A 22,256-nucleotide genomic window follows, 5' to 3' on the forward strand; every position below is an offset into this window, starting at 1 on the left:
GAAGATTTGTCCACTGTAAAGGCTTCATTCTACACCATGGGGGACATATCACATGTGATTGGGGCTATTGACGGGACCCATATTGCCTGGGTCCCTCCTAGGTCAAATGAGCAGGTCTACAGGTATAGGAAGAGTTACCACTGAATAAATGTCCAGATAGTGTGCCTTGCAGATCAATACATCTCTCAAGTCAACACATTGCATATTGTTGTAAATAAAGCACATGAACTTCAGTTGTATACAAGGGTGTTTATTAAAGTCACAAAAAGGAAAGGATAGTGCAATAGAGTGGGATGATGGTGGATGAAATCTTCAGTGTAGTGGCCCAGTGGTCCAGTGCTTGTAGCACAGGTCCAGTATCCATGGGGCCATAGGAACAAGGAGCAATGCAGTTCAAAGTGAACAAGGTGTCTTAGTGGCACACAAGGGAGACATTCAGGAGGGGCTCATTTCCTGGGGGTGGTTTGGGTCTTGGCTACAATCTCTGGTGTCTGTCTGGGTCGTAGGGAATGTTTGTGGGGTGGTTCTTCTGCTGCAGAGGGAGGGGTGCTGGTTGCCTGCGAGCCTTGTGGCAGGTCCTCCTGTTCACTAGCTGCAGCAGATGTGGAAGGCTGGTGGGTACACTGGCTTGTGGAAGGGGCCCACTGGTGTGTTGTGTACTCACCCATGATGTTCACCATAACACTCAGCACCCCTGCAATGGAGGCCATGTTGGCATTTAAGGCCTGCAATTGCTGCATGACCTCCTGGTGGTGTTCCCCCTGCAGCCGCTGGTACTCCTGCAAGATGGTAATCCCCTGGCCCATCCTGTCCTGGGATTTCTGGTAGGCTCCAAGGGCCTGTGTGAGTGCCGCCTGGGCAGTTGGTTCCCTGGGTTGGGCCTACCCTGGCGTACAGCGAACCGCCCACTGCCCCTGGCCCCCTGTACCTGTGCCCCCTGAACTGTGTACCCACTACCAATAAAACCAGGACCTTCATTGTCTTGCCTGTGTGGTGTCGACTCTGGTCCCTTTACAGGTGGGCAGACTGTTGATCGACTTGTCCTGGGGACAGAGGTTTGGGGACGTTGGGTGGCTGCTGCGGTATTAGAGTCGGATGGGGGGCCCTGTGGTGGACTGGGTGTTGGCTGTGGTACCCGACTGACTGATGGGTCCAGATGGGCCAGGGAGATCATCCAGATCAAGACATCCAGAGTTGCTGTCATCACTGAGGGCTTCTTGTGGTGGAGGACTGGGTTGCCGTGGCACATGGTTGCCGCTGACATTGGCTGGGGTACCTGTGGAAATGTAAAAGATTTGTTACAGTCACTGTCAGTTACATATTCAGCATTTCAGGCTTTCTCTATGGGTTGGGTGTTGTCCTTCCACCTTTAGTTAGTATATGGTGATGGATTGTGGGATTGGTAGTGCTACATGCTGCCCATGCGTTACTGTTGTGTGTGCATGCAGAGCTTGGAGGGGTGTGCTTGCAGTGGGTAGGACATGCAGGGGTACAAAGTTGAGGGTGGTAATGGGGGTGGTTCTCTGTATGGGATGGAGTGGGGTGAAGGGAGTCAGGGTGAGGGGGGTGACATGCCATGCAGCTATCGGTGGTGGTGGTGGGTTAGTAATGGTGACTTCGCAGTGTTCAGCCCTCCAATGATTCCAGTGAGGCCCTCTGGATGCAGGGTAGCCATTACTTTCTCCTCCCATGCTGTCAACTGTGGGGGAGGAGGTAGGGGTCCACTGCCAGTCTTCATGATGGCAACGTGGTGCCTGGAGGCCACTGCATGCACCTTTCCCCGTAGGTCATTCCACCTTTTGCGAATGTCGTCCCTTGTGCATGGATAGGTTCCCACGGAGTTCATCTTAACCACGGTCCTCCGCCAAAGCTCCATCTTCTTGGCAATGGATATCTGCTGGACCTGTGCACCAAACAGCTGTGGGTCTACCCTGACGATTTCTTCCACCATCACCCACAACTGCTCATCAGTGAAATGGGGGTTCTTTTGTGACGGACATGCTTATTGTGTAGTGTGTGTTGTGCAGAGCGTCTTCGGTGTTGTGGTATGGTGGGTGGTGTGTGTGATGCGTGACAGGTGTATAGGTGGCTTTGGTTTGTGTGTGCAGTTCTAGGGATATGTGGGCTGGGTAACAGGTGTATAGGTGGCTTTGGTTTGTGTGTGCAGTTCTAGGGATATGTGGGCTGGCAATGTGTAGCAGTCATTTCGAGTTTGCAAAGAATTGTGGGTTGTGTGGGAGTGTGTTTTATAGTGTTGTTGGTGGGTGTGTGTATATGTGTCAGGTGTGGGTTTTTCAATCTGGCCAATGTTGGCTTCTGTTAGGGTGGAGTGGCAATTCGACTGTGGTGGTCCGCCCCACTGTTGTGTGTCCATTGTGGTGATTCGTGGTTCATAATTTGGAGGGCAGTGTGTTGCAGGCATAGCGGGGAGGGTGGTGAGTTCGACAGATTTTTGCCTCCGTTGGGTCTGGCGGAATTGTTGTTGTGGCTGCTTTATGTTGGTTTTGTGCTTGTGTGTCATAATGTGGCGGGCAGATTGCAGCCTCCGTGGCGATCTCTTGGCAGCCATCACTACCGCGGTCTTCGGAAAAGACCGCCAATGTCATAATGAGGGCCTAAGTGTGGAAGGGTTTTTAGAGTGAGCCTGTGTTAATTAATGAATTTATATAATAATTGGCTTGTATTGTTGGTACATTGGTGTGCAACACATCACACCACTTCACGTCATAGCTTGATTTCTGGTGCTAAAATGTTATAAAAACTGTTGTATTTGGGAAAAGAGCCAGTTCTTTCTCTTGCTCCCATTGAAGGCAGATTCCATGTCAGTCTTTATATTGAATCAAAACTTTGGAGATTTGTCACGATTCCCTCCTGCTTTTAAACTCAGCAGTTATTATGACTATTTGCTTTTAGGAACAACTCTGTTAGTTAAGTTGCCATATGTTACATACACAGCATGAAGCCTACAACCCACAGAGACCAGCTGCGATAATGAGCGTAAAGCTAGTAACGTTATGTCCACAGATTCCAACTATGACCCAGAGGCTGGCAGCGTCAGAAAGGCAAATTGAAAGAAACAAACCAACACATTAAGACACTACCCGAACTCCCCCTACCGACTCCCAAGACTCCAAGCTAACCATGTCTGGAAGGTCAAACTCAGCAGTCATGTTATAAGTAGTAAGTCGATTGTGCAAACGGATTAAAAGAAGAAAGGGACCCCGTAGGTTGCCAAAGAGGGCGAGTCTGGAATTAACTGAAGGACCCTCAAATACGCCAGGCACATCAGCTCCAGAACTCAGCAGAAAGTAATCTAATAAAAGGGAGCACACATGTCTGCATATCTAACGTGGAATGGGTCCATGGCAAGTAATAACTTCTCCATTCCCAAAATGTACTACAATCTATGTGACTAGGTGTCCTCAGGTGTGTGTTTTGTCTGTACCCCACAGAGAAAGCATGGTCTGGTGTACTGCCCCCAGGGCCCGAACCATCTGCCTTCTCTGAAGAGAACGAAGAGGATAAGTCAGGGGATTAGGGAAACCTCGGATGGTGGAAGCGGGGAATCTCAGGATGGAGGTGTTGAAAGAACTATCAACGTCTTGGAGGAATAGTTCCAAGTAGCGCGTCAGTTCGGGGCAATGCCATAGAAGATGTAGCAGAGTCACAGTGCCTCCACACTCTTGCCAACATTCTGTGGAGCTGCCCCACTTCCACCGCTGCAGTCTTGCAGGGGTCAAGTATCAATAAGAGACGATCTTAAATGCCATTTCCGTGCTAGCCAAACTGTGCAGTGTTTGATGGGCTCTATAAAAGATGTACTCCCACTCCTTAATAGAGAGGGATCTACCCAGTTCCGCTTTTCACCGGAGCTGCCTTTTCGATCGGAGTATGGAGTGGGCTTGGTTCAGGAAAGTATATAGTTCTAATATTAGGTGCCTGCCGTCACTTTTGAGAAGCACCCATCTCTCGAAGTGGGTCAGTGGTTGTCCCATATTCTGTCTCATCTCTGGCCCTGTCACCCAGTGGTGAAGTTGTAGGTAGCTGCCCCGGTCGGCACCTTGGAGGGAATATTCATCTTTGAGTCGATCGAAAGGGATCATACCTAAGGTTTCGAAGAGGGAACCCACGCGTTTACACCCTACATCTCATCATCTACAAAACTGTTCAGATTGCAGACCAAGCATGAGCTCTGGGTTTGCTGAAATTGGAGTCATGGGGGAAGGGAATATCATGAGGCCTTCTTTTATTGCTACAGAGTCCCACACCTGTAGTGTAGGACTCAGGGGTTACAGGGGAGGAATAGAGGCCCCACGCCCTATCTCTGAATGGGAGCCAGACCGCCTTGCAAATATGGGATCCGGCAACAGCTCAATCCATAAATGTTCATTGTTTCTCTGAGAGCGGGCAGTTCCACTCAAAAATAAAGTGGAGCTGTGCCACCTGATAATATCGAAGAAGGTCGGGGGACTGCCAGGCATCTCTCCCTTTTTGGCCAGTAAAGCAATTGGCTATGTAGACAGAGTTTCTTGTCATCCCAGATAAATGTATTGGCCGCCAGCTGAAGAGTATGATAGCAGCCAACGGTGCAATCAGGGGCAGGGTCTGGAATAGAAAGAGGATGCTGGGAAGCACAGTCATTTTGACTGCAGCGACCCTGCCCCTCCAGGAGAGGTGAAGGCGACTCCAAGTCTCTCTGAGTCTGTGAGATTAGGGTTAAATAGTTAATGGCCTCTGTCTTGGAGGCAGAGTGAGCTACTTCAATGACTATGTATGGAATGGTATCTGTTGCCCACTCAAAGGGGAAAGCAAGAGCGGAGGGTTGCTTTGAGCACTGGTTTAACAGTGAGGTTAAGGATCTGCAATTTTTGCAGGTTTACTTTAAAAGCAGAGATCTCTCCGAAAGCGTCAAGCTTCGCTACCAAGGCCAAGAGTGAAGTCTCCAGGGCTGTTACGGATAAGATGACATTGTCTGCGTAAAGGCTTATGAGGTGATGGTCCCCTCCAAAAGGAATCCTCATGATTTGTGGTTATCCTTACACGTAAAGCCAACGGCTCCATGTAGAGGGCAAAAATGAGGTGGGACAAGGGACAGCCGTGACACGTGCCTCTCTGGATGGGAAAGGGTGGGAACGTAATACCACGGACCTTGACCAAAGCCCTTGGACGGCTATAGATGCTGCCTATCCATTTGCAGAAACGCTCACCAAAACTAAGTTTCCCCAAACACCTCAAAGAGGGAGGGCCAATGGACACGTTGAAAGCTTTTTCTGCATCGATGGACAGAAGCAGAGCTTCCTTGCGTGACCACTGGGCTTTGTCAATGAGGTCAATTAGGCACATTGGGCTCGATGTATTAAAATCACATTTTGCATTCACTAAATAGTGAATTTTAAGAAATCGCTATTTGGGGAATGCAAAATGCTACGTACGGTAAGGACCCCTTCAATGCACCCCTAAAACAATTGTTCACATGTAAAGCGCACAAATGCCCTAAGGGCATGTGTGAGCTACATGGCACTTTAAAGAATGCATTTTTAATGCATTTTATAAAATTGCACATAGTTACCATCAACTTGCAGTTGATGGTAATAGCATTTTTTAAATGCCCAGTTCACATTTAGAAAAATGTGTGTTACAGGTGCATAGAGAATCGTAAATATGAATTCCCTATTTGGGATTTCCTATTTAGTGAATCGCAAATTGCGATTCCCTATTTGGAGTCGCAATTTTAGAAAATCACAAAAAAATGTGATTCCCTAAAATGTGTCTGTAATGCCTTTCATATATTGTGAAAGGCTATTTTGCATTCCCAAATGGTGACACTTACTGATTTGTACCATTTGCAAATGCAAAATCTTTTGATACATCTGGCCCTTGGTGTTATCACTGCATTGCTGCACGGGAATGAAGCCCGTCGGATCTGGCTCAATCACACCGGGCATCAGGGGACTAAGGCAGTGTGCTAATATGCCGGCGAAGGCTTAGCATCTATACTTAAAAGATAGATAGGTCTGTACCTGGGGCACTGGGACCGCTTCCAGCATGGAGTCTGTGAGGGACCTGGTATCCACATGGGAGTTGTATTGCCTAGTAAGCAGGGGGGCTAATTCATGACAGAAGGCCTTGTAAAATTGTGCACTAAAGCCATTCAGTCCATGGGCTTTCATCGGTTTCAGCCCGACTATGGCAGAAATCACGTCATCGATGCAGATAGGCTGATCCAATGCCAGCACCACCGCCGCAGGCAGAGTAGTGAAAGGGATGTTCTGTAGGTAGTCCCCTGTGCTGCTCCCAAGGCTGTCAGCACTATCATAGAGGGAACCATAGAAATCCCTAAAGGCGGACACTATTCCGTCTGCTGAACTTACTTTCCCGTCCAGGACCATGCAGATTTTCACAGTCCCCAAATTAATCTTGCTGCTTAGCCGATGTGCTATCATGCGGCGACATCAGTTACTGCTCAGGTAAAATGTATGTTTCAGACGAGCCGTGGCATTTTCTGACCTATCTAAGCTAAGACGCTTAAGTAGAAGTCAGGTGCATTCCAAATCTGTCCAGATCCTATGGGCTCCCGTGTGCTTATGAATGGTTGCAAGCTCAGCGACTGAACATCCGAGAGCACTCCGCTGATCCCGACAACATCGTTTTTTTGGCCTCAGAGATAGCTACCAGCTCCCCATGCACCACGAGCTTCAGTTTCCCAAAGGGAGGAGAGGGATGTCTCCCCATCGTCATTAGTACGGATGTAAGATTTAATTGCAGCTTTGATGAATGCAACGGATGTTGGGGACTGCAGTAAAGAATCACGCAAAGTGAAAAGGGAAGTTTAGGACAAAGGAAGGGCAACTTGAGTAAGAGGCGCATGGTCAGAGAGTGAGCTAGGGGCAATGGACGCCTCTACGTCTGCTTCCATTGGGGGGTGTAGTCACTAAGAAATGGTTAATGCGGGCATATGTCCTGTGGACCGCAAAGTAGAATGTATAGTCTCTTGAGGAAGGGTACAGTCTCCGCCATACGTCATAGAGTCCGCAGTCTGAGAGCCAGCATAAGCCAGCCTCCGAGAAGGCTCTCCGTTTTAAGCCAATCAGTGATCAGAGCGGTCCAAGTCGATGTCCATGACAAGGTTCAGGTCGCCCCCCACCAAGACAGCCACGTCATGGGTTTGAAGAACCATAGACAAAGAGCCCACAGCGAAGGCCTCTTGCCATTCGTTAGGCACATATATGTTCATTAACATAAAAGAGAAGGACCCCAATCTCAGTCGGAGTGCTAGAAGGCGACCCTTAATGTCATCTAATATGGATAGGATTTCCCCCTGGAAGTCACGCGAGAGCAGGGTGGCCACACACCCTTTCTTGGTTGGGCAGGAGGACTATAGTTGACTTGAGAACCATTGAGAGTGCATTCTATGGGTGTCTTTAGAAAGAAAGTGTGTCTCTTGTAACAAGCAAATGTCGCCTCTGAACTGCTCCAAGAGGGAAAGAACTGCTAGTCTCCAAGCAGGGTTTTTCAGACCCTGTACATTAAAGCTGATAATTGTAAGTTCCATGTCAGTGTAGCCGAGGTGGCGATGCCGATAATGTGGTGCATGGAGTAATTCCTGATCAGGACCTAGTATGTCTAGAGGCTTGCGGGCTTCTGTCTGTGGGGCCGTTTAAGCGTTGAATCAGTGTGAGGGCTACTCGAGCAGGAGGGTTCCAGGAGGGTTCCTTAATGCTCATCACGCACAGACTTCCTTGAATAATCTGATTTGGTATGTTTGCCGCCCAGCCTAAAGATTATGCGAAATGGGTGACCCCAGGTGTAGGGGATCCCTTCTTTTCTCAAGTGGGCCATGACTGGCCAGAACTCTTGTTGCTTTTGGAGGGTGGAGGACACTAGGTCTTGATAAAGTATGGGTGTATGACCTCTAAAATGGAGCAGGTGTTGGTCAGGGGCTCGCAAAGGGTTGATTATTTTTCTGGAAGTCATGTATACAGACTAAAATATCGCAGGCGGGCCACTGGTGGGCAGTCGCTGGGGAGCCTGTCCATGTTTATTTCCATGTCTGCAGGAACGCCCAAGATTTGGCGAAAGAGAGTGCCCACATATTCTTCCACAGTTCTCCAGGTCTTTTGGCATGTGATTAGAGGTCATTATGCTGTTCCTGCAGCCGAATAATTTCCTGTTGAAGCCATTCGAGGTCATCATTGCGTCCAGCATCCTTTTGTTCCAGAGCTGCCACTCTTTCTCTCACATTATCTAGGTTGCGCCACACGTCCTGAAGGTCAAAGGAGAGGTCCTTTTTGATGGTCTGTAGATCCTCTCTTCTAAGAAGGACTGTGTAACGGGGCTTTCGGTATCTCCAGATTCCTGGATGGGATCTGGGTTCACCGCTGAGAGCTGCTGGACCACACTGCACCTTTATCAGCATTTCTTTAAGTGAGGGGTTCTTTTTGCCCCTAGTCGCCGACATGGCTAAGGCCTCTACACTCTGGGAAGTGCGGTCTCCCCAAGGATCACAAGGGGGACAGCAGAGAGGTCGGTGTGGCTCCTACACAGCTCGGCCAGCGCAAGAGGATGGACAGTTAGCAGGAGCAGTGATCACCATGCCACACCACGGCTTAAGTTGTCAGAAGTCGGGGATGTTGCACCATGGGTAGCAGGCACAGCTGGTCCGGGGACTCCATGTGTTGCTGGTGGAATGACTGTAGCCCAGGAGAGATTCCCCCTCTGGGAGAGAAAAGGTTCAGGGGCCCAATGTCCTGGGGGGGGGGGGGGGGGGGGGGGGTTCTGTATCTGGAGCTCTTGTCTCAGAGGGCGTTAGAGCTGCCAGGCACACCTCAGTACATTTTCATTGCTCAGGGCCCAAGCATTCTTGCCTGGAGAATAAGGTTGCCACAGGCACAGGCCGCTGGAAATCAATGTCACAGGGGTATGGGGAAGAGGCACCCACCAATGTGCTCCTGTCCAGTGGAGTACCCCTCAGCAGCCCCATGCCCAACACCTCCGCAGCTCACTTGAGGCACAGGCCACCCAGGGTCCCGCCAGATCTCCTACACACATGGGGCCAGGGGAAGGCCATCCAGTCCTCAGCAGCTCCTGAGCACCTGAAGTAGGCCCTTTGGTCAGAATCAGGCAGCGTTGTGGCTTCAGGCTTAAAATCAGGCCCCTATCGAGCAGCGCAGAAGGACTGCTGTATTACTTTGTCCTTGCTTACAGGAGGGTGGGAGGGCGTCTGCATGCAGACTCACCCGTCATCGGCATGAAGGGCAGGGCCAGTCTGCCACTCGCAGGGGGTGGGCGGTGCAGATACTCCCTCCGTGGCCCAGTACTTGTAGGCCTGTAGAGAGGTCCTTAAGCGAGATCCTTCTCTGGTCCCCACTCCAGGGCTCAGCCGAATCAGGCCCCAGTGGCCGATGGCAAAACAGCCCTCACCGCCCTCGATGCGCAGCAGAAGGTTCCAGTCGAGACAGGTGCATCACCAGGCAGTCGGTTTGGTCGCGAGGTCCACCATCTTGCGTTGTGAGCAGTGAGACTGCGGGCTCTGGGCTAACAAACACGCCTCACACGCTTGATGCTTCAACTCTTCCCGATCGGTTACAGAGTCCATTTAAACTACACCGATCGGAAAGGAAAAGCTCAGACACCACCTCGAGCCCTGCTGCCGGCAGGCTCTTTTGGGTTAGAGGTGCGTTGCGCCTTTCTTGACACTTGACCAATTTCTCTTACTTAACCCATTACCACAGTCCCGGCAGTACAAATACGACCTCCATTACAAACCACTGAGGCCTATCACACTCTCAATAAAAACAGAAAAAAGACTATACGCTAGTTCAAGGTTTCTTTCTAAGGCTGGTTGCCATAGTAACTTCATTTAAAATGCGACTGCAAGATACATTTACTAAGGTGCTACCAGATCTGCCGACTACTGACCTCCCTTTTGCCCAATTTCTTCTAATTTGTTACTACCTGTCTTTTAGTTATAGTGTTTACTAATTAGTGTAGTTTAATTAGTGTAGTTTTATTGAAGTATTAGTTAATAATTAGTGTTGGGTACATTGTAGGAGGTAATATTTCCCCTATTTGAAAGTTTGTATCCCCTTTGATCAATATGGCTGGGGACAGTAGTTTTCCTCCAATGGAGTTTGGGCAGGAAATGTTTAAAAAATATTTTGATGAACTGCCATGAACAAAATAAAAAGGCTGATTTATTTTCCGTTTCTGATGGAGTGTCATCCAATGTTCCTAAAAAAGTGGGTAAGGCCCTACGTAAAACGAGGCGTCTTGAGAAACCCCATGATTCTGGGCCAAGGACATCATGGGATGACACCCAATCCTCGACGCATGGTAGCCTAAGCGGTACAAGACACCAGGGTAGCTGCAATGCTAAAAAAGAGATTGGGGCCCGACGCAACATGGTGCCTTCCATGGCACAATAGATAACCAGGACACACTTAACCTGGATATATTAGATGCCAATGATAATTCCAAAGATCTTTACAAATTTATTTTCGATATAGAAGAAGACCCAAATCAAATCAAATCATTAACATTTATAAAGCGCACTACTCACCCGTGCGGGTCTCAAGGCGCTAGGGGGAAGGGGGGGGGGTTACTGCTGCTCGAAAAGCCAGGTTTTGAGGAGTCTCCGGAATGCGGAGTGGTCCTGGGTGGTCCTGAGGCTGGTGGGGAGGGTGTTCCAGGTCTTGGCTGCCAGGAAGGAGAAGGACCTCCCACCCGCCGTGGAGCGGCGGATGCGAGGGATGGCAGCGAGCGCAAGGCCAGAGGAACGGAGGAGACGGGTGGGGGCGTAGAAGCTGAGGCGACGGTTGAGGTATTCCGGTCCCTTGTTGTGGAGGGCTTTGTGTGCGTGGGTGAGAAGTCGGAAGGTGATCCTTTTGCTGACTGGGAGTCAATGCAGGTGTCTCAGGTGTGCAGAGATGTGGCTGTTGTGGGGTACGTCGAGGATGAGGCGGGCCGAGGCGTTTTGAATACGTTGCAGGCGTTTTTGGAGCTTGGCGGTGGTCCCAGCATAGAGGGTGTTGCCGTAGTCCAGGCGGCTCGTGACGAGGGCGTGGGTCACGGTTTTTCTAGTGTTGGCGGGGATCCAGCGGAAGATCTTGCGGAGCATGCGGAGGGTGAGGAAGCAGGCGTAGGACACTCCGTTGACTTGCTTGGTCATGGTGAAAAGAGGGTCCAAGATGAAGCCGAGGTTGCGGGCGTGGTCTGAGGGGTTCGGTGCGGTGCCGAGGGCCACCAGGAGTCGTCCCAAGCAGACGGGGTGTTGCCGAGGATGAGGACTTCCGTTTTGTCAGAGTTCAGCTTTAGGCGGCTGAGCCTCCTCCAATCTGCGACGTCCTTCATGCCCTCTTGTAGGTTGGTCTTGGCGCTGGCGGGGTCCTTGGTGAGGGAGAGTATAAGTTGGGTGTCGTCGGCGTAGGAGGTGATGATGATGTCGTGCTTGCGTATGATGTCGGCGAGGGGGCTCATGTAGACATTGAAGAGTGTCGGGCTGAGCGATGAGCCTTGAGGTACGCCGCAGATGATCTCGGTGGGGTCTGAGCGAAACGGAGGGAGGTAAACTCTTTGGGATCGGTTTGAGAGGAAGGAGGCTATCCAGTCCAGGGCCTGGCCTTGGATCCCGGTGGAGCGGATGCGGGTTATTAGGGTGCGGTGACAGACAGTGTCGAAGGCAGCCGAGAGGTCGAGGAGGATGAGGGCGACTGTTTCACCGTTGTCCATCAGGGTTCTGATGTCGTCTGTGACTGAGATGAGGGCGGTTTCAGTGCTGTGGTTGGTACGGAATCCGGTTTGTGAAGGGTCGAGCAGGTTGTTGTCTTCCAGGAAGGTGGTAAGCTGTTTGTTGGCGGTCTTCTCTATTACCTTGGCAGGGAAGGGGAGGAGCGAGATGGGGCGGAAGTTTTTCAGGTCGCTCGGGTCAGCCGTAGGTTTCTTTAGTAGGGCGTTGACTTCGGCGTGTTTCCAGCTTTCGGGGAAGGTAGCAGAAGAAAATGAAGAGTTGATGACGGCCTGGAGGTGCGGGGCGATGATGTCGTCGGTTTTATTGAAGATGAAGTGAGGGCAGGGGTCCGATGGGGCGCCGAGTGGATAGAGTTCATGGTGGTTTTGGTTTCTTCAGTGTTGATGTGGGTCCAGTCGTTGAGGGTGATGGCCGGGGTGTGGGTTCGGTGATGCTTGGTTGGGTCTGGTGTCCGAAGCTGTCGTGGAGGTCACTGATCTTGCGATGGAAGAAGGTGGCGAGGGAGTTGCACAGGTCTTGTGAGGGCGTGACGGCGTTGGGGTTGGAGAACTCTTTGACGATGCTGAAAAGTTCTCTGCTGTTGTGGCTGTTTTTGTCCAGTCTGTCGGTGAAAAAGTTCCTTTTGGCTGCGCGGATCAGGTGGTGGTGTTCGCGGGTTGCGTTTTTGAGGGCGGTCATGTTGTCGGCGGTGTGGTCCTTGCGCCAGGCCTTCTCGAGGGTGCAACATGTTTTCTTCGATTCTTTGAGGGTGTCAGAGAACCAGAGAGGTTTTTTGGTGATGGCCTGTTGATGCGTGCGTCTGAGGGGAGCAAGGTTGTCTGCGCAGTTGGGGATCCAGTTCGAGAGGCTGAGGGCTGCGTTGTTGGGGTCGGTGGTGAGGGTAGGTTGGTTGACGGCGAGTGCGGAGAAGAGTTGCTCTTCTGGGATTTTGTTCCACTGTCGACGAGGGATGGGTTGAGTGCGGAGGTGGCGGGTCTCGCGTCGGAATGTGAAATGGACACAGCTGTGGTCGGTCCAGTGTAGAGCGGAGGTGTGGCTGAAGAAGACGTGTTTGCTGGCGGAGAAGATAAGGTCAAGCGTGTGTCCGGCGATGTGGGTGGCGGTGTTCACCAGTTGCTTGAGGCCGAGGTTGTCGAGCAGGGCGGTGGTGTTGGGGTCGTTGTTTTGTTCCAGATGGAAGTTGAGGTCGCCTAGGAGGATGTAGTCCGGTGAGGCGAGGGCGTGCGGGGAGACGAAGTCGGCGATGGAGTCGCTGAAAGGGGCGCGCGGTCCGGGGGGACGGTAGACGAGGGATCCTCTGAGGGTGGTCCTGGGGTCGGTGCGAATCTGAAAATGCAGATGTTCAGCGGCGAGAGGGGTGTCTTCGATGGAGGTGGTGACGCTGATGGAGTCTTTGAAGACGATGGCGATACCTCCTCCTACTTGGTTGGTGCGGTCTTTTCTGGAAATCTTGTAGCCTTCGGGGATGGCAGTGGCGATGTCTGGGGCCGAAGAGGCATTCATCCAGGTCTCCGTGATGAAGGCGACGTCCGGTGCTGTGGAGTCCAGGAGGTCCCAGAGTTCAACGGCGTGCTTGTGGACAGATCGAGCGTTGACCAGGATGCACTTGAGGTGGTTGATGGCGCGTGGGCTGGTGGTCATGGTAGTTGCGTGGTGGAAGATGCGTTTGCAGGAGTTGCAGGCGAAGGGTCCATGGGTGCGTTTGGGGTGAGCTTGGAAGCAGGTGTTGGAGCGCCCTGGGTTGAGGGCATGGAGGGTGGTGGGGTCGTAGCGGAGCAGTGGGGTTTGGGAGAGCTGGGGACCAGGGGTTGTGGCGCTGCGCGCGGGCCAGGCGCGGACGGGCGCAGACCAGGCATTCTGGGCGGTCTAGATGAGGACTCACCAAGCACTTCTTGTAATAAACCTGTTAAGGATCCATTGGGTAATGAAATGTTTTCACCAGATTCTATTAAACACCCCTAAGCTCAGATTGGTGGCCTCTTGTACAAGTGGCCAAGTTTATCAAACAATGGGTCAGAAGACCCTTAGAGGGACATCAGAAGAATTTGATGAGGGTGGAATGCTCATGACCAAGCATTGACAATAAAGCTTGTCAAACACCTAATCTTGAGCCAGAATCTATTTACGTTCCTATATAAAACCGGTAAGGACCCACTGAAGGGTCTAGAATGATGCCTTAAACTATGTCAAGACCGCCATCTAGGTATTCTGAGACCCCTGGCTAGAATTCTTGACATGGTGGAAGAAGCGTTCATTAAGAACACTGAAATAGATCTAGGGCTTCTCAGAAGCTGGAGCCAGAGGCCAATCTGTATGCTAGGGAATGCTAACAGCCCACATAATGGAAAGGAATAGTGCAATCCTTCTGAGGATGAGTTCCAAACTAGCTGCTTTAGCTAATAAGGAGGCATAGGGGGATGAGTCCCAAACTAGCTGCTTTAGCTAATAGGGAGGCATGGGGGAATTTGGAGATCTCCTATTTGGTCAAGACTTTGTAAAGTCATCAAGTAAGTATGCATCCACCTTCACCACTCTGAGCAAAGCTCAGTACAATCTCAGATGCGTTTTTGGGTCACGTGTGTTTTTGACAGGGCCAATAGAAGTGGACTGGCTTCCCGCAGAGCTGTCAACAGGTCCCATTTCTACTCCTAAAACCAGCAGTACTCTCAAGATGTCAGATACTATGGTAGAGGTTCCCAAACCTCAGCAACCTCTTACCCACAAAGGAGAAGATCAAGATTCTTTGGAGGAAAAACAAGGTCACATGGATCAACCGCCGAAGGTTGGCGGAATAATTCCTTCTTGCTCTTCTCTAGTATGGGTAGTCAGAAGATTGAAGATGTTTATTCACAATTGGGAGGCTATAACAAACTACCCCTGGGTTCTGGAAACCGCTGTAGGTTTCAGTATTGATTCCTGAAAACTTCCCTTCCAGGTATCTTAAGCTTGAGAAATTGTCTTCGACAAAGAAAGAATGGATCTAGTAGATGTGGAGGTTTCTCAGATGTTACAGAAGGGAGCAATAATAGAGGTGGCAGATTCGAGAGATGTTTTTTTAAGAGCAATTTTCCTGGTGAAAAAGAAAGAAAAGGGATAGGGTCCAGTTAAAAACCTACGAGAAGTAAACAAATATCTGGTGTAACATCACTTCAAAATGGAAGGGATACACATGTTACGAGATGTTTTACAGCAAGGGGACTGGCTAGTGAAACTAGACCTGAAGGATGATTATTTTACAATCCCTATGGCACAGAATGCACAGAAATACCAGTGCTTCAGGTGGACAGGAGTGCTGTATCAGTTCTGTTGTCTTTCCTTCGGTCTCTCTTCCGGTCCATGATGTTTTAGGAAGGTGCTTAGACCTGTGGTTGCCTTCCTAAGAGGAAGAGGAATTCACTTGATTATACACCTATACGACATTCTATTGATGAGTCAAGGAAAGACAGGCCTGTTAGAGCACTTATGTTTGACAAGGGAATTTTTAGAAAACCTGGCTTTATTATCAACATAGACAAATCAGTTCTGGTCCCAAGTCCATCATTAAACTTCCTGGGGTTTCAGTTAAATACAGTCCAAGCTCAATTTCTTTTACCTCAGAAGAAGATAACCAAGATAATGAAGAAAGTGAGACACATTTAGGATAACAGATAGTGAATATCAGAGATTTGGCAAGGGTCATTGGTCTAATAACCTCGTCGATTCAAGCTGTCTCTCGAGGTCCATTACACTACAGGGCTCTTCAGAGGTTGAAGACATTTGGTCTACACAAGGGACTGTGGTATGCAGTTCTAGTAGATTTATCCCCATAGGCTTGTTTGGATTTGGAAGGGTGGTTAAACAACCTAGAGTGTTGGGAAGGGAAAGCAATTTTCGGCAATGTGTCAGAGTTTACTTTGGAGAGAGATGCTAGTTCTTCAGGCTGGGGGGCCTGTCTGAACTATTTGGAAACAGGTGGTCATTGGTCAAGTTCAGAGACTTCATTATGCATAAATTGGTTTACATTATTGGCAGGTTTGAATGGCCTAAGACGCTTCAAAGCTAACTTAGCCAACAGTGTGGTCCTAATTCGCATGGACAACGCATTAGGTGTGTCTTATATCAATTGCTTGGGTGGGAAAGATCAAAGCAATTAGCAAAAGTAAACAAAAGAAATCTGGTGTTTTTGTTGGGATCACAAGATTATATTATCAGCAACCCACATTCCAGTGAGTTTGAACTTGAGGGCAGATTGGAATTCTTGTCTCCTCAGGGACTTCAGCGATTGGCAACTGAATACACAAGTCTTCAGGAAGCTCCAAAAGCTTTGGGGCCCAATAGATCTAGACTTGCGCATCAGGTTCCCAAGTTCTTCAGCTGAAGACCAGATTAAGAAGCTATGGCAGTAGATGCTTTCGTACAGGATTGGAGCTCACAGAGGAGGTATGCCTTTTCATCTTTTGCCATGATTCAGAAGGTACTCTGGAAGGTTCGGCAAGAGAGGTGCAAACTAGTGTTGGTCACTCCTTTTTGGCATTCACAGGTTTGGTTTTCAGGGGTTGCTGGAGTCAGCAGTGCAGGAACCGCATCTTATCCCAGTACATCAGAACTTGTTGCTAGGCTCAGGTGGAGAGGAACATCCTTTAATCATAAAGCGAAAGCTGGACCTTTTTGTCTGGAGAATTTCAGAGGTTCTACAAGACTCTGAGGCCTTTCGAGAAAGGCTAGAGACTTACTGGATGAGATATAGGTCAAGATACAAGGGGGCATAGTGCAGATGGTGTAGTTGGTGCATGGAAAAGGGTAAGGATCCCGTGGAGGCTCCTGTGACTGCTTTAGCAAACTATTTAGCTGAACTCCTTCAGTCAGCTTTATCCTCCAGGACAATTAATTGCCATAGATCAGGCGTCTCAGCTGGCCACTCTCTAATGAGTGACACCACAATTGGGAATGATCCTCTAATTTGTAGAATGATGAAAGGTACCCAGATCAAAAGATCTCCCTGGACGCTATACTTTCTCGTGGAATATTAACATTATTTTCAAGCTCTTCGGTTTGTGGCCAAATAATTGTTACCTTTCCTTGAAACAGATCTCACAAAAGCTTGCTACACTCCTTTGTTTTGTTACTGAAAATATAGAAAGAGAAGGCCCATTTTTGCTAATGCATGAGTTAGGAGGAAAACGTGCAGAGTCATATATGCTCAGAGAGGAATACAGGCCCGAGTGCTCATGGCATCCAAGTAAAAGGTCAGTGCAGGAGGCAGAGAAGTGAGACAAGGCATAGTTATTCACAATGCAATTGCACGTAGAAGGGCCTAGAAGCTTGAATGGTCACAGGAACGGCACGCATTTCAAATCCACATTCATAAGTAAAGGGAGTTTCAGGACAGGAACACAATGAGCATTGATGCTTGAAGGCCAGCAGCTGTGTGAGGGAGGCCAGACAGACGGGGGGTTCCAAGTCTGGAGTTAGAAAAGGAGGAAATACAGACAGCCTTTAGAACGTGAGATAAAAAGGTATTGCCGTTTATTAATAAATGTGCACATGATAGATATGTAACCTTAGCTTTCCTGCAAACGTGTAATTAGATGCTTTTCATGAGAAAATGTGGCTTTATGCTGACGTAAGTAGTGATACAATGTACCAAACAAGCGCTTAAATTAAAAATGCATGACGAGTGATAAGACGCCTTCAAAGTGGCAAAAGCATATAAAAAGGGCTGCTTGAGTTGATGAATTTGAGTGTGGTTTCTGACTTAGAGCTGTGCTGCCCTCCCGGCCGTTATTCATAAATGCTCATATTAATTGCCACACTGATTCCTGTTGTTCTTTATTCGTGACCTGCCAACAGTTTAATATCATTCAGAAGGGTTTCAGATATTAAAATTTTAGAAACATGTAACAGGGTCTACTCCATAGATGGTGTTCATTTTTACATTTTGAAAAGGGCAAAGAATATGTTTAGTTATGTTTTCTACTCGTTTCCAGGATTGCCCTAAATTTTGTGTGCTAAGTTGCATGAAAGTATATGATCAAAAAATGTTAGAGTTTAGACATCATTGTGAGGAAAAACTTTTGATATCCTATGTGAAACCGCATAAAGCTGTCTTTACAACCACAATTGCCAGGTGGATTCGGGTAGTGATGTGTGAAGCAGTTATAGACCTTTCACATTTCGGTGCCCATTTGGCAAAAGGCGGTAGGGCTAGTGAGGTTTTTTGGGCTTATGTTACACTTTCTGATATCCTAAAGGCAGCAGATTGGTCATGTGCTAAAACTTTTGCCAATTTCTATCTGAAACCACTGAAGCATGTTAGAAGCCTAGTTGAGATAGCTTTAAACATGCATAATGCTAGCCTCTGGTCTTGTAATGAAATGACGATTCTCCAATTAACATGCTGAGAGAATCTTGATTTCATTAAAGACAAAGGAGGCGATTCTTAACCCACCCACCATGTTCTCTTAATACAGGTGGGGTTGGTATGTATTACGCCGACTACTGAAGTAAAAAAAATAAATAAAAAAAAATAGAAGTTGTACTGAAGCATCTGTTAGAAAATTGCTTTGGATATATACTCTTTTTAAAACGTTATTCTATGTTAGTTTTTTAACTTATTCTATTCTTGTAAGGAATATTTCATAGCTGGGTGAAGAAGGTGGATCTGCTTATATCCTGCCTACTGAAACTTTAGCTTCATATTGATTTCAAGTTTTATCCAATGTTGCAGCCTAAAAGAGCAAGATGTTTGTTGCTATAGACCTATTTACTATTACACAGTTCCACTGTTGAACTTTTTTCTCTTATGATGTATGTTTGTTCTTTAAAGGACTGCATGTTGGGGCTGCAATAAAGGATTTATGCATAATGATAGCCTCAGTTGCCTTTAATGAAATCAAGATCCCCTCTGCATGTTAACTGGAGAATAGTCATTGTGTTTGCAGGTGAAGGCGCCTGAGCCAATGCAAGTCTGATTCAGCTGACGCAGGTGCAGTGCTGAGGCTATTGAAGCTGCGGTGGTGACGCGTGCATGTTTATGTCACTGGGGGAGCTTTCGTTTAGATAACTCTTTTGCCAACCATTAATATTTGTTTAAGAGTAGCAGTGCTCAACAATACCAAACGAGACTTCTAGATGGGCAAATAAGAAACATTATTACGTCAACTATAAACATTTTTTTCCAAAGGAGCGGCATGTCGCTGACCCATTACCATGTCGCTAAGGAAATGCCCAAAGCATACATAGAAATATTGTCCACAGTGCGATGTGAATTTTTAACAAAAAATATGCTATAACCCGAACAATGAATATTCAAAGATGCGTGAGACTTTTAAATCAAGATGGCACTTGAGGCTTGCTGAGAGAGAGACTACTCTAAAGAGCGATACTCAAAATGATTTGTCAAGAGACTTGTATTTACAGTGCGATCTGCTCTTAAAAATACTACTCTTCGATATCTAAAGTTTCACTCAACACCCAGGAGTCTCAACGTTTTGACAACATACGAAGTGACACCTCAGGAGCAAGCAACACACTTTGTGACACATCCCATGTGTAACGTAGGTATAAACAACTGCGCAAGGTAGCGACGAAAAATCTAATCTAACCGACTCATGCCCGTAGGGGAATCCTCCCGAATGTAACGCAATACAGACCTCAAACTCCGATTTATTTTCCTCGCGACTCTAAGGCAAATAACTCCAACATGCCGATGAACAGAGGTCGATTGGAAAGCTGCTTTCAAACTGACAGGCTGGGAGGCGGTATAAGGGCGGTCTTTTTAAGTGTACTTTCCGATAAGCTCTGCAATTGGTTAGACACAATGACCCGCCCAGTAAAGAACCACCTATTATGCCCGAAGGACCCGGCCCGTGCAGCTGGTGCACCGGAAGAGGTAACCCCGCTGCTCCGGAAACCATTGTGTAGCTGCACAAGGGCCGGTGCTCCAGGCTGCCCACGGTGAGGGGATGTAAACAACAGACTGGCCAGGGAAGATCAGGAGTGAAGTACAGGAATAGGAGCTCCGGCTGCTGGATAGCGACTTCCGTACCTCATCAGTGGGGCAGTAGTGCCCAGTGAGAGGTTAGTGTTGTGAGGGAGTCTCTGTCCTTTTCGGAAAGGGGGAATGTTTCAGAGGGAGCAACTACTTAGGAACTGCATGTTGCCGTTAGAGACTAGGGGCGGGGCACGGCACTGCAGTGACTTTTTGAATGCCGAACCTCTTTCCTGCCAGGTGTCGGAGTTTAATGAAAAAACAAGATGATGGATTGAATGCTTGAGTTAATCTCAGCCGCTGGCAAAAGCTCTGGACTGCACCCCAATCCAGTGTTTTTCACCCACTATGCCATCTCAGTTTGGACCCAACTATATGCAAATCAGCTTTTGCCATGCTCCTCATGGGAACAGACCAGCCTGAACTGCCAGGCCAGTTTCTTCTTGAACCAGTAAACAAGCAATCCAGGATTTTTTTTGCCTTTTATTAGCTCTCTTCAGCCAGGTATAACTTGGTTCCAGTGGAACAACGTCTGGGCATACCTGCCGCATTTAGGGCTTTAAAGGCAATAATGACAAGATGAAGGATGAAATGCATGAATTAATCTCAGACACTAGCAAGCGCTCTGGCCACCTACCAATCCATCACCCATGGACCGTTCCCATTGGTGCAGGGTTGAGACTAATTTGCACTTTGCTGCGGCCAACTGAGGTGGCATGGTGTGCAAAATAGTGGATTGGGATGTAGCACGAGTATTTATCAGTGGCTGAGATTATTTCAAGCAATCCATCTATCCCTTTTTAAAATATTTTATTGTGCCACCCTAAGTGGGACAGGTTTTCCCAAGCATGGCTTTCGTGCGCACTGTGTCACTGGAACAAAGGTATACCTGGCTCATGAGCCCTAAGTAGGGCAAATCAAGACCTGGGTTGCTTGTGTTCTGATTCCGGGAGGATCTTACTTGGAAGTTCGGGCTGGACTGTTCCCATTGGAGCAGGGTTGAGACTTGATTTGCATTTAGCTGGGCCCAAACTTAGGTGGCATGGTGTGCAAAATAATAATTGATTGGAATGTGGCCTGAGTAATTACCAGTGGCTGAGAATAATTCAAGCATTCAATCCATCATCTTTTTGTACACTTTAGTGTGTCGCCCTAAAAGGGATGCTTATTCCCAGGTATGAATCCTGTGCACACTCTGCCACTGGAACCAAGCTATATCTGGCCAATGAGCCTTAAGTAAGGTGAAACTGTACTGGGTTGCCTGTATTCCAGTTCATGGAGGACCAGGCTTGGTGGTTCGGGCTGGACTGTTTCCAGTTGAGCAGAGTCAAGACTGATTTGCATATAGCTGAGTCCAAACTGAGGTGGCATGGTGTGAAAAATAACAATGGGTTGGGAGTCAGCCTGAGTAATTTCCAGTGAATTAGACTAATTTGAGCATTTTATTCATCACTTTGTGTATACTTTATGTGTCATAGTTAGAGCACAATTCTAATACTTTTTTCTTAGTTATATATGAATTCAGGCAACACTTCTATGCACAGTAGATCAAAGTGTTGCAGTAAGTCACAATGTTACTGTTACTTAATTCATAAAACTTGAATTTGTGACCTTCACAGGCAAGAACAGATATCAGAGGTGAGTGACTTACTCAGTGTGGTATTTTGCTCAGGGATCCAGCATCAGCTGGAGAGTTTCCAGGAAGCAGACTATGTGGCACACTGGGACTTAATGTGTATATTTTTTGCAATAGCTCATTACAGAGGTGTTCTGTCCTTAGAATACTAATTGTGTAATACAGACCCTCTTACTTTGTAATAGCTATTTACGCTACTTGCATTTTGTACTCCATCAGCTTAGAATTGAACTATCTCCCTGGTGGTGTGTTCCTTGTTCACTGATCCTTGCTCCTTTTGGTTGGGAGAGAGGGGCAGAGTGTCTGCGACTTATGTGATTAGCCTCCATGTCACTGCTTTTTGCTGCAGTTTTGGAGACAGGAGCTGTGCACCTGCACTTAGGGTAATTTCACATTTCCTGGCTACCCTCCACTGCATCTGCGTATACTGAATTCCCAGGCCCAGCTAGACGGGAAACAGTAAAACATAACTAGAAGCAGCCCTCTCAAGTACAGGATTGTCATGCCCACTTCCTGCTCAGGGAATGTGTGTCCATAGCAGCAGTACACTCCCCCCTCCCCCAATCTGTTTGCGCCATAGGATTTCACAGATGCACACCATTCCAGTTTAGCTTTGGAAGAATTGGGGCTGCAGCTAGTCAATTTTAAACTTGCAAGGGATCCTTGATAATCATTTCCTTTCATAATCCATGAGCCTTTCCCTATATTTTTTTATATGCTCTACCAAACCATTCTCCGAGCACAGTGCTCTACAATAAAGGCTTTCTTACCTTCCAGTCCCCACCGTTATATTATCTTTGCGCAAGTGTTCATTTCAGGCCCAGCCATGTGGCTCTTACGCTTCCTGCATAACCTATTACATTTTATTTAAAGGCAAGTGTGTGCTTCTAGCCTGGTCAGGTTTA

General features: G+C 48.0%; 2 protein-coding genes across 3 annotated transcripts in view; one reads left to right on the top strand and one right to left on the bottom strand.

Moving 5' to 3' along the window:
• ASCC1 (activating signal cointegrator 1 complex subunit 1) overlaps positions 1-19,494 on the bottom strand; it is a 725,998-nt gene extending 706,504 nt beyond the window's left edge. For both annotated transcript variants that reach the window (XM_069240384.1, XM_069240385.1), the window contains exon 1: positions 19,378-19,494. The gene's annotated coding sequence lies outside the window, so the exon portion shown is untranslated. The remainder of the gene's footprint in view (positions 1-19,377) is intronic.
• Positions 19,495-19,639: 145 nt separating this feature from the next.
• Positions 19,640-22,256, top strand: part of ANAPC16 (anaphase promoting complex subunit 16) — a 170,309-nt gene continuing 167,692 nt past the window's right edge. Inside the window, exon 1 of the mRNA XM_069240387.1 lies at positions 19,640-19,804. The gene's annotated coding sequence lies outside the window, so the exon portion shown is untranslated. The remainder of the gene's footprint in view (positions 19,805-22,256) is intronic.

This window comes from Pleurodeles waltl, chromosome 6, assembly GCF_031143425.1.
Source record: "Pleurodeles waltl isolate 20211129_DDA chromosome 6, aPleWal1.hap1.20221129, whole genome shotgun sequence".
NCBI lineage: Eukaryota > Metazoa > Chordata > Amphibia > Caudata > Salamandridae > Pleurodeles > Pleurodeles waltl.